Below are 14,406 nucleotides of genomic sequence, written 5' to 3' on the forward strand. Positions count from 1 at the left end.
TCCTGTCTGTAGCGGTCTGTAGTGGTCATGTCTGTAGTGGTCTGTAGTGGTCATGTCTGTAGTGGTCTATAGTGGTCCTGTCTGTAGTGGTCTGTAGTGGTCCTGTCTGTAGTGGTCCTGTCTATAGTGGTCCTGTCTGTAGCGGTCTGTAGTGGTCATGTCTGTAGTGGTCTGTAGTGGTCCTGTCTGTAGTGGTCTGTAGCGGTCCTGTCTGTGTGGCCTGAAGACTGAAGCTCTCTGAGTCTCTGGTTGCTTCACATGTTGACCTCTGCTTCCACCTGGTGGGGGAATGGAAAAACAACACATCATCCCAAATATGCTTTCTTAATGCCGTCATCCAACCTTTCGGTTACTCGTCCAACGCTCGAACCACTAGACTACCTGCCTCCCCCTCTAACCACTAGACTACCTGCCTCCCCCTCTAACCACTAGACTACCTGCCTCCTCCTCTAACCACTAGACTACCTGCCTCCCCCTCTAACCACTAGACTACCTGCCTCCCCCTCTAACCACTAGACTACCTGCCTCCTCCTCTAACCACTAGACTACCCGCCCCCCTCACCACTAGGCTACCCGCCTCCTCCTCTAACCACTAGACTACCTGCCTCCCCCTCTAACCACTAGACTACCTGCCTCCTCCTCTAACCACTAGACTACCTGCCTCCCCCTCTAACCACTAGGCTACCTGCCTCCCCTCTAACCACTAGGCTACCTGCCTCCCCCTCTAACCACTAGACTACCTGCCTCCCCCTCTAACCACTAGACTACCTGCCTCACCCCTCTAACCACTAGACTACCTGCCTCCCCCTCTAACCACTAGACTACCTGCCTCCCCCTCTAACCACTAGACTACCTGCCTCACCCCTCTAACCACTAGACTACCTGCCTCCCCCTCTAACCACTAGACTACCTGCCTCCCCCTCTAACCACTAGACTACCTGCCTCCCCCTCTAACCACTAGACTACCTGCCTCCCCCTCTAACCACTAGACTACCTGCCTCCCCCTCTAACCACTAGACTACCTGCCTCCCCCCTCTAACCACTAGACTACCTGCCTCCCCTCTAACCACTAGACTACCTGCCTCCCCCTCTAACCACTAGACTACCTGCCTCCCCCTCTAACCACTAGACTACCTGCCCCCCGAAACGGTAGACATTGACAGTGATTAATTGTATTGTAGATGTTGAAACCTGTTGTCTTTCTCTCAGTGTCTCTCCTCTCTGTCCTCCAGCTGTCCTGGAGTCTGTTCAGATCCTCCAACCTGTTGTCTTTCTCTCCGTGTCTCTCCTCTCTGTCCTCCAGCTGTCCTGGAGTCTGTTCAGATCCTCCAACCTGTTGTCTTTCTCTCCTCTCTGTCATCCAGCTGTCCTGGAGTCTGTTCAGATCCTCCAACCTGTTGTCTTTCTCTCCTCTCTGTCATCCAGCTGTCCTGGAGTCTGTTCAGATCCTCCAACCTGTTGTCTTTCTCTCCTCTCTGTCCTCCAGCTGTCCTGGAGTCTGTTCAGATCCTCCAACCTGTTGTCTTTCTCTCCGTGTCTCTCCTCTCTGTCCTCCAGCTGTCCTGGAGTCTGTTCAGATCCTCCAACCTATTGTCTTTCTCTGCTCTCTGTCATCCAGCTGTCCTGGAGTCTGTTCAGATCCTCCAACCTGTTGTCTTTCTCTCAGTGTCTCTCCTCTCTGTCCTCCAGCTGTCCTGGAGTCTGTTCAGATCCTCCAACCTGTTGTCTTTCTCTCCTCTCTGTCATCCAGCTGTCCTGGAGTCTGTTCAGATCCTCCAACCTGTTGTCTTTCTCTCCTCTCTGTCCTCCAGCTGTCCTGGAGTCTGTTCAGATCCTCCAACCTGTTGTCTTTCTCTCAGTGTCTCTCCTCTCTGTCCTCCAGCTGTCCTGGAGTCTGTTCAGATCCTCCAACCTGTTGTCTTTCTCTCAGTGTCTCTCCTCTCTGTCCTCCAGCTGTCCTGGAGTCTGTTCAGATCCTCCAACCTGTTGTCTTTCTCTCAGTGTATCTCCTCTCTGTCCTCCAGCTGTCCTGGAGTCTGTTCAGATCCTCCAACCTGTTGTCTTTCTCTCCTCTCTGTCATCCAGCTGTCCTGGAGTCTGCTCAGATCCTCATCATCCTGGTCCTGATGACTGTAATGCTGCTGGTGATTGGCTGTCTGTTGAACCACTACAAGCTGTCTGCCTGCTCCTTTACGACCAGGCAGAGCCAGGCCCGGGGGCAAGCACAACACCTACAGCGGGTCAGTACCGTGTGTGTGTGTGTGTGTGTGTGTGTGTGTGTGTGTGTGTGTGTGTGTGTGTGTGTGTGTGTGTGTGTGTGTGTGTGTGTGTGTGTGTGTGTGTGTGTGTGTGTGTGTGTGTGTGTGTGTGTGTGTGTGTGTGTGTGTGTGTCTGCCTGCTCCTTTACGACCAGACAGAACCAGGCCCGGAGGCAAGCACAACACCTACAGCGGGTCAGTACTGCGTGTGTGAGTGGAGGTTGCTGAGGGGAGGACGGCTCTTAACAGAGGAAATGGAATGGCATCACACCCCTGGAAACCATGGAAACAGTGATGTGCCTGATACCATTCCACCCATTCTGCTCCAGTCATTACAACCAGCCTGTCCTCCCCAATTAAGGTGCCACCAACCTCCTGTGATTTGTGTGTACGTGCGTGTGTGTCTAGACAGCAGACCCAGTTCACCAGATTGGAGCTGGTTCTTGTTTTAACATGTATTGCTGAGTGAAGCAGACCCAGTTCACCAGATTGGAGCTGGTTCTTGTTTTAACATGTATTGCTGAGTGAAGCAGACCCAGTTCACCAGATTGGAGCTGGTTCTTGTTTTAACATGTATTGCTGAGTGAAGCAGACCCAGTTCACCAGATTGGAGCTGGTTCTTGTTTTAACATGTATTGCTGAGTGAAGCAGACCAATATGGCCGTTAGGTTATCGGTTTCCTCCACAGGTCAAATGTTCAGACTGTCTCTTTCTGTCATCAGGATGTGTGTCTCTGGCCGCCGGACAGCGGCTCTCGACAAGGCGCCTCCGAGGTAAAAACCAAGGGTGTGTGTGTGTGTGTGTGTGTGTGTGTGTGTGTGTGTGTGTGTGTGTGTGTGTGTGTGTGTGTGTGTGTGTGTGTGTGTGTGTGTGTGTGTGTGTGTGTGTGTGTGTGTGCAGCGGAGGAGAGAGACAGGTCTACTTGGCAGTCACTGACATCAGTCTGTCTGATGTGATGGGGACCCCACTAGATCCAATCTGTTTAGTAACGGACCCACTAGATCCAATCTGTTTAGTAATGGATCCAATCTGTTTAGTAATGGATCCAATCTGTTTAGTAATGGACCCACTAGATCCAATCTGTTTAGTAACGGACCCACTGGATCCAATCTGTTTAGTACTGGACCCCACTAGATCCAATCTGTTTAGTAATGGATCCAATCTGTTTAGTAATGGACCCCACTAGATCCAATCTGTTTAGTAACGGACCCCACTAGATCCAATCTGTTTAGTAACGGACCCCACTAGATCCAATCTGTTTAGTAATGGATCCACTAGATCCAGTCTGTTTAGTAATGGACCCCCACTAGATCCAATCTGTTTAGTAATGGATCCAATCTGTTTAGTAACGGACCCCACTAGATCCAGTCTGTTTAGTAATGGATCCAATCTGTTTAGTAATGGACCCCACTAGATCCAGTCTGTTTAGTAATGGACCCCCACTAGATCCAATCTGTTTAGTAATGGATCCAATCTGTTTAGTAATGGACCCCACTAGATCCAGTCTGTTTAGTAATGGACCCCCACTAGATCCAATCTGTTTAGTAATGGATCCAATCTGTTTAGTAACGGACCCCACTAGATCCAGTCTGTTTAGTAATGGATCCAATCTGTTTAGTAATGGACCCCACTAGATCCAGTCTGTTTAGTAATGGACCCCCACTAGATCCAATCTGTTTAGTAATGGATCCAATCTGTTTAGTAATGGACCCCACTAGATCCAGTCTGTTTAGTAATGGACCCCCACTAGATCCAATCTGTTTAGTAATGGACCCCACTGGATCCAATCTGTTTAGTAACGGACCCCACTAGATCCAATCTGTTTAGTAATGGACCCACTGGATCCAATCTGTTTAGTAATGGACCCCACTAGATCCAATCTGTTTAGTAATGGATCCAATCTGTTTAGTAATGGATCCAATATGTTTAGTAATGGACCCACTAGATCCAATCTGTTTAGTAACGGACCCACTGGATCCAATCTGTTTAGTACTGGACCCCACTAGATCCAATCTGTTTAGTAATGGATCCAATCTGTTTAGTAACGGACCCCACTAGATCCAATCTGTTTAGTAACGGACCCACTAGATCCAATCTGTTTAGTAATGGACCCCACTAGATCCAGTCTGTTTAGTAACGGACCCCACTAGATCCAATCTGTTTAGTAATGGATCCACTAGATCCAGTCTGTTTAGTAATGGACCCCCACTAGATCCAATCTGTTTAGTAATGGATCCAATCTGTTTAGTAACGGACCCCACTAGATCCAGTCTGTTTAGTAATGGATCCAATCGGTTTAGTAATGGATCCAATCTGTTTAGTAACGGACCCCACTGGATCCAATCTGTTTAGTAATGGACCCACTGGATCCAATCTGTTTAGTACTGGATCCAATCTGTTTAGTAACGGACCCCACTAGATCCAATCTGTTTAGTAATGGACCCCACTGGATCCAATCTGTTTAGTAATGGATCCACTGGATCCAATCTGTTTAGTAACGGACCCAATCTGTTTAGTAACGGACCCCACTAGATCCAATCTGTTTAGTAATGGACCCCACTGGATCCAATCTGTTTAGTAATGGATCCACTGGATCCAATCTGTTTAGTAATGGACCCACTGGATCCAATCTGTTTAGTAATGGACCCCCACTAGATCCAATCTGTTTAGTAATGGATCCAATCTGTTTAGTAATGGATCCAATCTGTTTAGTAATGGACCACCCTGGATCCAATCTGTTTAGTAACGGACCCCCATTGGATCCAATCTGTTTAGTAATGGATCCCACTGGATCCAATCTGTTTAGTAATGGATCCCACTAGATCCAATCTGTTTAGTAATGGACCCACTGGATCCAATCTGTTTAGTAATGGACCCCACTGGATCCAATCTGTTTAGTAATGGATCCACTGGATCCAATCTGTTTAGTAATGGATCCAATCTGTTTAGTAATGGACCCCCCTGGATCCAATCTGTTTAGTAACGGACCCCCACTGGATCCAATCTGTTTAGTAATGGATCCCACTGGATCCAATCTGTTTAGTAATGGATCCCACTAGATCCAATCTGTTTAGTAATGGACCCACTGGATCCAATCTGTTTAGTAATGGACCCCACTGGATCCAATCTGTTTAGTAATGGATCCACTGGATCCAATCTGTTTAGTAACGGACCCCACTGGATCCAATCTGTTTAGTAATGGACCCCACTGGATCCAATCTGTTTAGTAATGGATCCACTGGATCCAATCTGTTTAGTAATGGATCCACTGGATCCAATCTGTTTAGTAATGGATCCACTGGATCCAATCTGTTTAGTAATGGATCTAATCTGTTTAGTAATGGACCCCCACTAGATCCAATCTGTTTAGTAATGGACCCCCACTAGATCCAATCTGTTTAGTAATGGATCCCACTGGATCCAATCTGTTTAGTAATGGATCCCCCTGGATCCAATCTGTTTAGTAATGGATCCAATCTGTTTAGTAATGGATCCAATCTGTTTAGTAATGGACCCCCCTGGATCCAATCTGTTTCGTAATGGATCCAATCTGTTTAGTAATGGACCCCACTAGATCCAATCTGTTTAGTAATGGATCCAATCTGTTTAGTAAAGGACCCCACTAGATCCAATCTGTTTAGTAATGGATCCAATCTGTTTAGTAATGGATCCAATCTGTTTAGTAATGGATCCACTGGATCCAATCTGTTTAGTAATGGATCCAATCTGTTTATGTGGACCCCACTGGATCCAATCTGTTTAGTAATGGACCCCACTGGATCCAATCTGTTTAGTAATGGATCCACTGGATCCAATCTGTTTAGTAATGGATCCACTGGATCCAATCTGTTTAGTAATGGATCCACTGGATCCAATCTGTTTAGTAATGGATCTAATCTGTTTAGTAATGGACCCCCACTAGATCCAATCTGTTTAGTAATGGACCCCCACTAGATCCAATCTGTTTAGTAATGGATCCCACTGGATCCAATCTGTTTAGTAATGGATCCCCCTGGATCCAATCTGTTTAGTAATGGATCCAATCTGTTTAGTAATGGATCCAATCTGTTTAGTAATGGACCCCCCTGGATCCAATCTGTTTCGTAATGGATCCAATCTGTTTAGTAATGGACCCCACTAGATCCAATCTGTTTAGTAATGGATCCAATCTGTTTAGTAAAGGACCCCACTAGATCCAATCTGTTTAGTAACGGACCCACTAGATCCAATCTGTTTAGTAATGGATCCAATCTGTTTAGTAATGGATCCAATCTGTTTAGTACTGGATCCAATCTGTTTAGTAATGGATCCAATCTGTTTAGTAATGGATCCAATCTGTTTAGTAATGTATCCAATCTGTTTAGTAATGGATCCAATCTGTTTAGTAATGGATCCAATCTGTTTAGTAATGGATCCAATCTGTTTAGTAACGGACCCACTGGATCCAATCTGTTTAGTAATGGACCCCACTGGATCCAATCTGTTTAGTAATGGATCCAATCTGTTTAGTAACGGACCCCACTGGATCCAATCTGTTTAGTACTGGATCCAATCTGTTTAGTAATGGACCCCACTGGATCCAATCTGTTTAGTACTGGATCCAATCTGTTTAGTAATGGACCAATCCAATCTGTTTAGTAACGGACCCACTGGATCCAATCTGTTTAGTAACGGACCCACTGGATCCAATCTGTTTAGTAATGGACCCCACTGGATCAATCTGTTTAGTAATGGATCCACTGGATCCAATCTGTTTAGTAATGGATCCACTGGATCCAATCGGTTTAGTAATGGATCCACTAGATCCAGTCTGTTTAGTAATGGACCCACTGGATCCAAGCTGTTTAGTAATGGGTCTAGGACTAGGTGGTCTGACTGTCTGTGTCTAGGACTAGGTGGTGTATCTGTCTGTGTCTAGGACTAGGTGGTGTAACTATCTAACCCTCTATCTATCTCTGTGTCTAGGACTAGGTGGTGTAACTATCTAACCCTCTATCTATCTCTGTGTCTAGGTGGTGTAACTATCTAACCCTCTATCTATCTCTGTGTCTAGGTGGTGTAACTATCTAACCCTCTATCTATCTCTGTGTCTAGGACTAGGTGGTGTAACTATCTATAACCCTCTATCTATCTCTGTGTCTAGGTGGTGTAACTATCTAACCCTCTATCTATCTCTGTGTCTAGGTGGTGTATGTGTCTGTGTCTAGGTGGTGTAACTATCTAACCCTCTATCTATCTCTGTGTCTAGGTGGTGTAACTATCTATAACCCTCTATCTATCTCTGTGTCTAGGTGGTGTAACTATCTAACCCTCTATCTATCTCTGTGTCTAGGTGGTGTAACTATCTAACCTCTATCTATCTCTGTGTCTAGGTGGTGTAACTATCTATAACCCTCTATCTATCTCTGTGTCTAGGTGGTGTAACTATCTAACCCTCTATCTATCTCTGTGTCTAGGTGGTGTAACTATCTAACCCTCTATCTATCTCTGTGTCTAGGTGGTGTAACTATCTAACCCTCTATCTATCTCTGTGACTAGGTGGTGTAACTATCTAACCCTCTATCTATCTCTGTGACTAGGTGGTGTAACTATCTAACCCTCTATCTATCTCTGTGTCTAGGTGGTGTAACTATCTAACCCTCTATCTATCTCTGTGTCTAGGTGGTGTATGTGTCTGTGTCTAGGTGGTGTAACTATCTAACCCTCTATCTATCTCTGTGTCTAGGTGGTGTATGTGCCCCAGGCCAGGGAGAGGTTCACAGCCCCCTCCTTTATGTACCGGGATCGTTTCAGTCGCTTCCAGCCCACCTACCCCTACCTGACCCACGACATCCACCTTCCCCCCACCATCTCCCTGTCTGACGGAGAGGAGCCCCCGCCTACCAGGGCCCCTGCACCTTACAGCTGAGGGACCCAGAGCAGCAGTTGGAGTTAAACAGGGAGTCGGTCAGGGCCCCCCAATAGAACCATCTTCCACAGTGAAGTGATAGACATGCACAGTGGAGGGGGGGGAGGGCCGAGACCACCCAGCAGTAACTCTGGTATCAGCGTAGCCAACAGCCACGGACGCATGGAACGCTCGCCTCCGGCATATTGCGAGGTGATTGGTCACTTTTTTCACCACCCGCACAGCAGTAACCCACTCGGGACCTGGACTGGGGGTGGGACCAGCCAGCAGGGCCAATCAGAAAGCACAATACCTGCCAAGGCCAGGAAAGGGGAGGAGCTGAGGTGAGATGGATGAGGGACTAAGCTGTTTTAGACTCCTCCCCTGTAAAGAGGTGTGGCCAATCTCTATATGGACCGACACTCCCAGGATGCACAACTAAACACAACATTATCAACCTGCTACTGCTAAACACAACATTACCAACCTGCTACTGCTAAACACAACATTATCAACCTGCTACTGCTAAACACAACATTACCGACCTGCTACAATTAAACACAGCATTATCAACCTGCTACAACTAAACACAACATTATCGACCTGCTACAACTAAACACAGCATTATCGACCTGCTACAACTAAACACAGCATTATCGACCTGCTACAATTAAACACAACATTACCGACCTGCTACAACTAAACACATCATTATCAACCTGCTACAACTAAACACATTATCAACCTGCTACAAATAAACACAACATTATCAACCTACCACAACTAAACACAACATTATCAACCTGCTACAACTAAACACAACATTATCAACCTGCTACAACTAAACACATCATTATCAACCTGCTACAACTAAACACATTATCAACCTGCTACAACTAAACACAACATTATCAACCTACCACAACTAAACACAACATTATCAACCTGCTACAACTAAACACAACATTATCATTATCAAACCTATTATCAACACAACTAAACACAACATTATCAACCTGCTACAACTAAACACAACATTATCAACCTGCTACAACTAAACACAACATTATCCGACCTGCTACAACTAAACACAACATTATCAACCTACCACAACTAAACACAACATTATCAACCTGCTACAACTAAACACAACATTATCAACCTGCTACAACTAAACACAACATTAATGACCTGCTACAACTAAACACAACATTATCAACCTACTACAACTAAACACAACATTATCAACCTGCTACAACTTAAACACAACATTATCAACCTGCTACAAATAAACACAACATTATCAACCTGCCACAAACTAAACACAGCATTATTAACCTTACCGCTACAACTAAACACAACATTATCAACCTGCTACAACTAAACACATAATTATCGACTTGCTACAACTAAACACAAAACACATTTAATGATTATCAACCTGCTACAAATAAACACAACATTACCGACCTGCTACAAATAAACACAACATTATCGACCTGCTACAAATAAACACAACATTATCGACCTGCTACAACTAAACACAACATTATCAACCTGCCACAACTAAACACAGCATTATCAACCTGCTACAACTAAACACAACATTATCAACCTGCTACAACTAAACACAACATTATCAACCTGCTACAACTAAACACAGCATTATCGACCTGCTACAAATTAAACACAGCATTATCGACCTGCTACAATTAAACACAACATTACCGACTTGCTACAACTAAACACAGCATTATCGACCTGCTACAAATAAACACAACATTATCAACCTGCTACAACTAAACACAACATTATCAACCAAGCATAAATACATTTCTTTTTCATTAATTGTAAGTCCTGCTGACCCGAAATGGACAGGTGGTTTTATTCAGACCAGGGTCTGTACTGACACAGCATTATGGACTGGGTGGTTTTATACCAGGGTCTTACCGACCCTACAGCTGCACTGGGGGTTTTATTCGACCAGGGTCTGAACACAACCAAGCTGCTGGGGGTTTTACACAGACCAGGGTCTGTACTGACCCCAAGATGGACATTTCTTTTTTTATTCAGACCAGGGTCTGTACTGACCCCGAGCTGGACTGGGGGTTTTATTCAGACCAGGGTCTGTACTGACCCCAAGATGGACTGGGTGGTTTTATTCAGACCAGGGTCTGTACTGACCCCAAGATGGACTGGGTGGTTTTATTCAGACCAGGGTCTGTACTGACCCCAAGATGGACTGGGTGGTTTTATTCAGACCAGGGTCTGTACTGACCCCGAGCTGGACTGGGTGGTTTTATTCAGACCAGGGTCTGTACTGACCCCGAGCTGGACTGGGGGTTTTATTCAGACCAGGGTCTGTACTGACCCCAAGATGGACTGGGTGGTTTTATACAGACCAGGGTCTGAACACAACCAAGCTGGAGAAGGAACGACTCAAACATCCAAATCTTAGTGCCAAGGTTACCGTGGAAACAGAGGAGAGGAACTGACTTGTCTATGTAACTAACATTAAAAATAATAAGCGTTATATGAAGTTGCATTGTTTACTTGTTGAAGCGTAAAGAGAGAAACACTGTGATGATGTGTGTCGTTGTCCTGTCAGGAGTGGATTGATTGATTGATTGATTGATTGATTGATTGATTGATTGATTGAACTCTGGCTCCAAAGGTAAGGTAGGAGCAAATGGTAGGGCCAGGCCTCTTTCTATTGGAGGACCAACAGCCTAGTATCTATCAGTCCTACCACACAGTACACCAGCTACCCTGGGTGAACCCAGCCTAGTTCTATCAGTCCTACCACACAGTACACCAGCTACCTGGAACCCAGCCGGTTTCTATCAGTCCTACCACACAGTACACCAGCTACCCTGTAGAACCCAGCCGGTTTCTATCAGTCCTACCACACAGTACACCAGCTACCCTGTAGAACCCAGCCAAGTATCTATCAGTCCCACTAACACACAGTACACCAGCTACCCTGAGAACCCAGCCTGTCTATCAGTCCCACTAACACACAGTACACCGCTACCCTATATGAACCCAGCCTAGTTTATCTATCAGTCCCACTAAACACAGAACCAGCTACTGTAGAACCCAGCCTAGTGTCTATCAGTCCTGTACCAGGAGTGGACCAGCTATTGATTGAACCCAGCCTAGTATCTATCAACTCCTACCACACAGTACACCGGACTAAATGGTAGAACCCAGCCTAGTATCTATCAGTCCTGGACACAGGACTACAAACCCAGCCTAGTATCTATCAGTCCCACTACCACACAGTACACCGACTACCCTGTAGAACCCAGCCTAGTATCTATCAGTCCTACCACACAGTACACCAGCTACCCTGTAGAACCCAGCCTAGTATCTATCAGTCCTACCACACAGTACACCAGCTACCCTGTAGAACCCAGCCTAGTATCTATCAGTCCTACCACACAGTACACCAGCTACCCTGTAGAACCCAGCCTAGTATCTATCAGTCCTACCACACAGTACACCAGCTACCCTGTAGAACCCAGCCTAGTATCTATCAGTCCCACTAACACACAGTACACCAGCTACCCTGTAGAACCCAGCCTAGTATCTATCAGTCCCACTACCACACAGTACACCAGCTACCCTGTAGAACCCAGCCTAGTATCTATCAGTCCCACTACCACACAGTACACCAGCTACCCTGTAGAACCCAGCCTAGTATCTATCAGTCCTACCACACAGTACACCGACTACCCTGTAGAACCCAGCCTAGTATCTATCAGTCCCACTACCACACAGTACACCGACTACCCTGTAGAACCCAGCCTAGTATCTATCAGTCCTACCACACAGTACACCAGCTACCCTGTAGAACCCAGCCTAGTATCTATCAGTCCCACTACCACACAGTACACCAGCTACCCTGTAGAACCCAGCCTAGTATCTATCAGTCCTACCACACAGTACACCAGCTACCCTGTAGAACCCAGCCTAGTATCTATCAGTCCCACTACCACACAGTACACCAGCTACCCTGTAGAACCCAGCCTAGTATCTATCAGTCCTACCACACAGTACACCGGCTACCCTGTAGAACCCAGCCTAGTATCTATCAGTCCTACCACACAGTACACCGACTACCCTGTAGAACCCAGCCTAGTATCTATCAGTCCCACTACCACACAGTACACCAGCTACCCTGTAGAACCCAGCCTAGTATCTATCAGTCCCACTACACACAGTACACCAGCTACCCTGTAGAACCCAGCCTAGTATCTATCAGTCCCACTACCACACAGTACACCGACTACCCTGTAGAACCCAGCCTAGTATCTATCAGTCCTACCACACAGTACACCAGCTACCCTGTAGAACCCAGCCTAGTATCTATCAGTCCCACTACCACACAGTACACCAGCTACCCTGTAGAACCCAGCCTAGTATCTATCAGTCCCACTAACACACAGTACACCAGCTACCCTGTAGAACCCAGCCTAGTATCTATCAGTCCCACTACCACACAGTACACCAGCTACCCTGTAGAACCCAGCCTAGTATCTATCAGTCCTACCACACAGTACACCAGCTACCCTGTAGAACCCAGCCTAGTATCTATCAGTCCTACCACACAGTACACCAGCTACCCTGTAGAACCCAGCCTAGTATCTATCAGTCCCACTACCACACAGTACACCGACTACCCTGTAGAACCCAGCCTAGTATCTATCAGTCCTACCACACAGTACACCAGCTACCCTGTAGAACCCAGCCTAGTATCTATCAGTCCCACTACCACACAGTACACCGACTACCCTGTAGAACCCAGCCTAGTATCTATCAGTCCCACTACCACACAGTACACCAGCTACCCTGTAGAACCCAGCCTAGTATCTATCAGTCCCACTACCACACAGTACACCAGCTACCCTGTAGAACCCAGCCTAGTATCTATCAGTCCCACTACCACACAGTACACCGACTACCCTGTAGAACCCAGCCGAGTAAGACCCTAAAACCTTCTCACTAATCCACAACACTGACCAGGTGCCATTTGACCAGAGCACTATGGGAATAAGGTGCCATTTGACCAGAGCTCTATGGGAATAAGGTGCCATTTGACCAGAGCTCTATGGGAATAAGGTGCCATTTGAACAGAGAGCTCTGCAGGAATAAAGTGCCATTTGACCAGAGCTCTTTGGGAATAAGGTGCCATCAATTTGTAAGTCGCTCTGGATAAGAGCGTCTGCTAAATTACTTAAATGTAAATGTAAATTTGACCAGAGTTCTATGGGAATAAGGTGCCATTTGACCAGAGCTCTATGGGAATAAGGTTCCATTTGACCAGAGCTCTAAGGGAATAATAAGGTGCATTTGACCAGAGCTTTCACCAGAGTTCTATGGGAATAAGGTGCCATTTGACCAGAGTTCTATGGGAATAAGGTACCATTTGACCAGAGCTCTTGGGAATAAGGTGCCATTTGACCAGAGCTCTATGGGAATAAGGTGCCATTTCCCTACCAGAGCCATGATCAGAGCTCTGGGAATAAGGGAATAAGGTGCCATTTGTCCAGAGCTCTATGGGAATAAGGTGCCATTTTACCAGAGCTCTATGGGAATAAGGTGCCATTTCACCAGAGCTCTATGGGAATAAGGTGCCATTTGACCAGAGCTCTGCGGGAATAAGGTGCCATTTCACCAGAGCTCTATCAGGCTCTATGAATAAGGTGCCATTTGATAAGAGCTCTATGGGAATAAGGTGCCATTTGACCAGAGCTCTATGGGAATAAGGTGCCATTTCACCAGAGCTCTATGGGAATAAGGTGCCATTTGATCAGAGCTCTATGGGAATAAGGTGCCATTTGATAAGAGCTCTATGGGAATAAGGTGCCATTTGACCAGAGCTCTATGGGAATAAGGTGCCATTTGACCAGAGCTCTATGGGAATAAGGTGCCATTTGATAAGAGCTCTATGGGAATAAGGCATATTTGGGATGTGTCATTTTCTACTTCAGTAGTACTTTTCTTTCTCTGACATCATCAGTTTAGCTGCTTGAGACCGGATGATTAGAACAACTAGCCAGCCCACTGGTCTGGACGCCCATTAGAGAGAAGACAGACCTACAGTCAGCTGTGCAGTAGATCAGAGACTGGATGATTAGAACAACTAGCTAGCCCACTGGTCTGGACGTCCATTAGAGAGAAGACAGACCGACAGTCAGCCGTGTGCAGTAGATCAGAGACTGGATGATTGGAACAACTAGCTAGCCCACTGGTCTG

At 46.2% G+C, this 14,406-nt stretch overlaps 1 pseudogene; it reads left to right on the top strand.

Moving 5' to 3' along the window:
- The first annotated feature begins 2,085 nt into the window (after positions 1–2,085).
- Positions 2,086–8,523, top strand: LOC124029263 (annotated as a pseudogene).
- The last annotated feature ends 5,883 nt before the right edge of the window (positions 8,524–14,406 follow it).

Source organism: Oncorhynchus gorbuscha, unplaced genomic scaffold, assembly GCF_021184085.1.
Source record: "Oncorhynchus gorbuscha isolate QuinsamMale2020 ecotype Even-year unplaced genomic scaffold, OgorEven_v1.0 Un_scaffold_5930, whole genome shotgun sequence".
In the NCBI taxonomy this organism is placed as follows: Eukaryota; Metazoa; Chordata; class Actinopteri; order Salmoniformes; family Salmonidae; genus Oncorhynchus; species Oncorhynchus gorbuscha.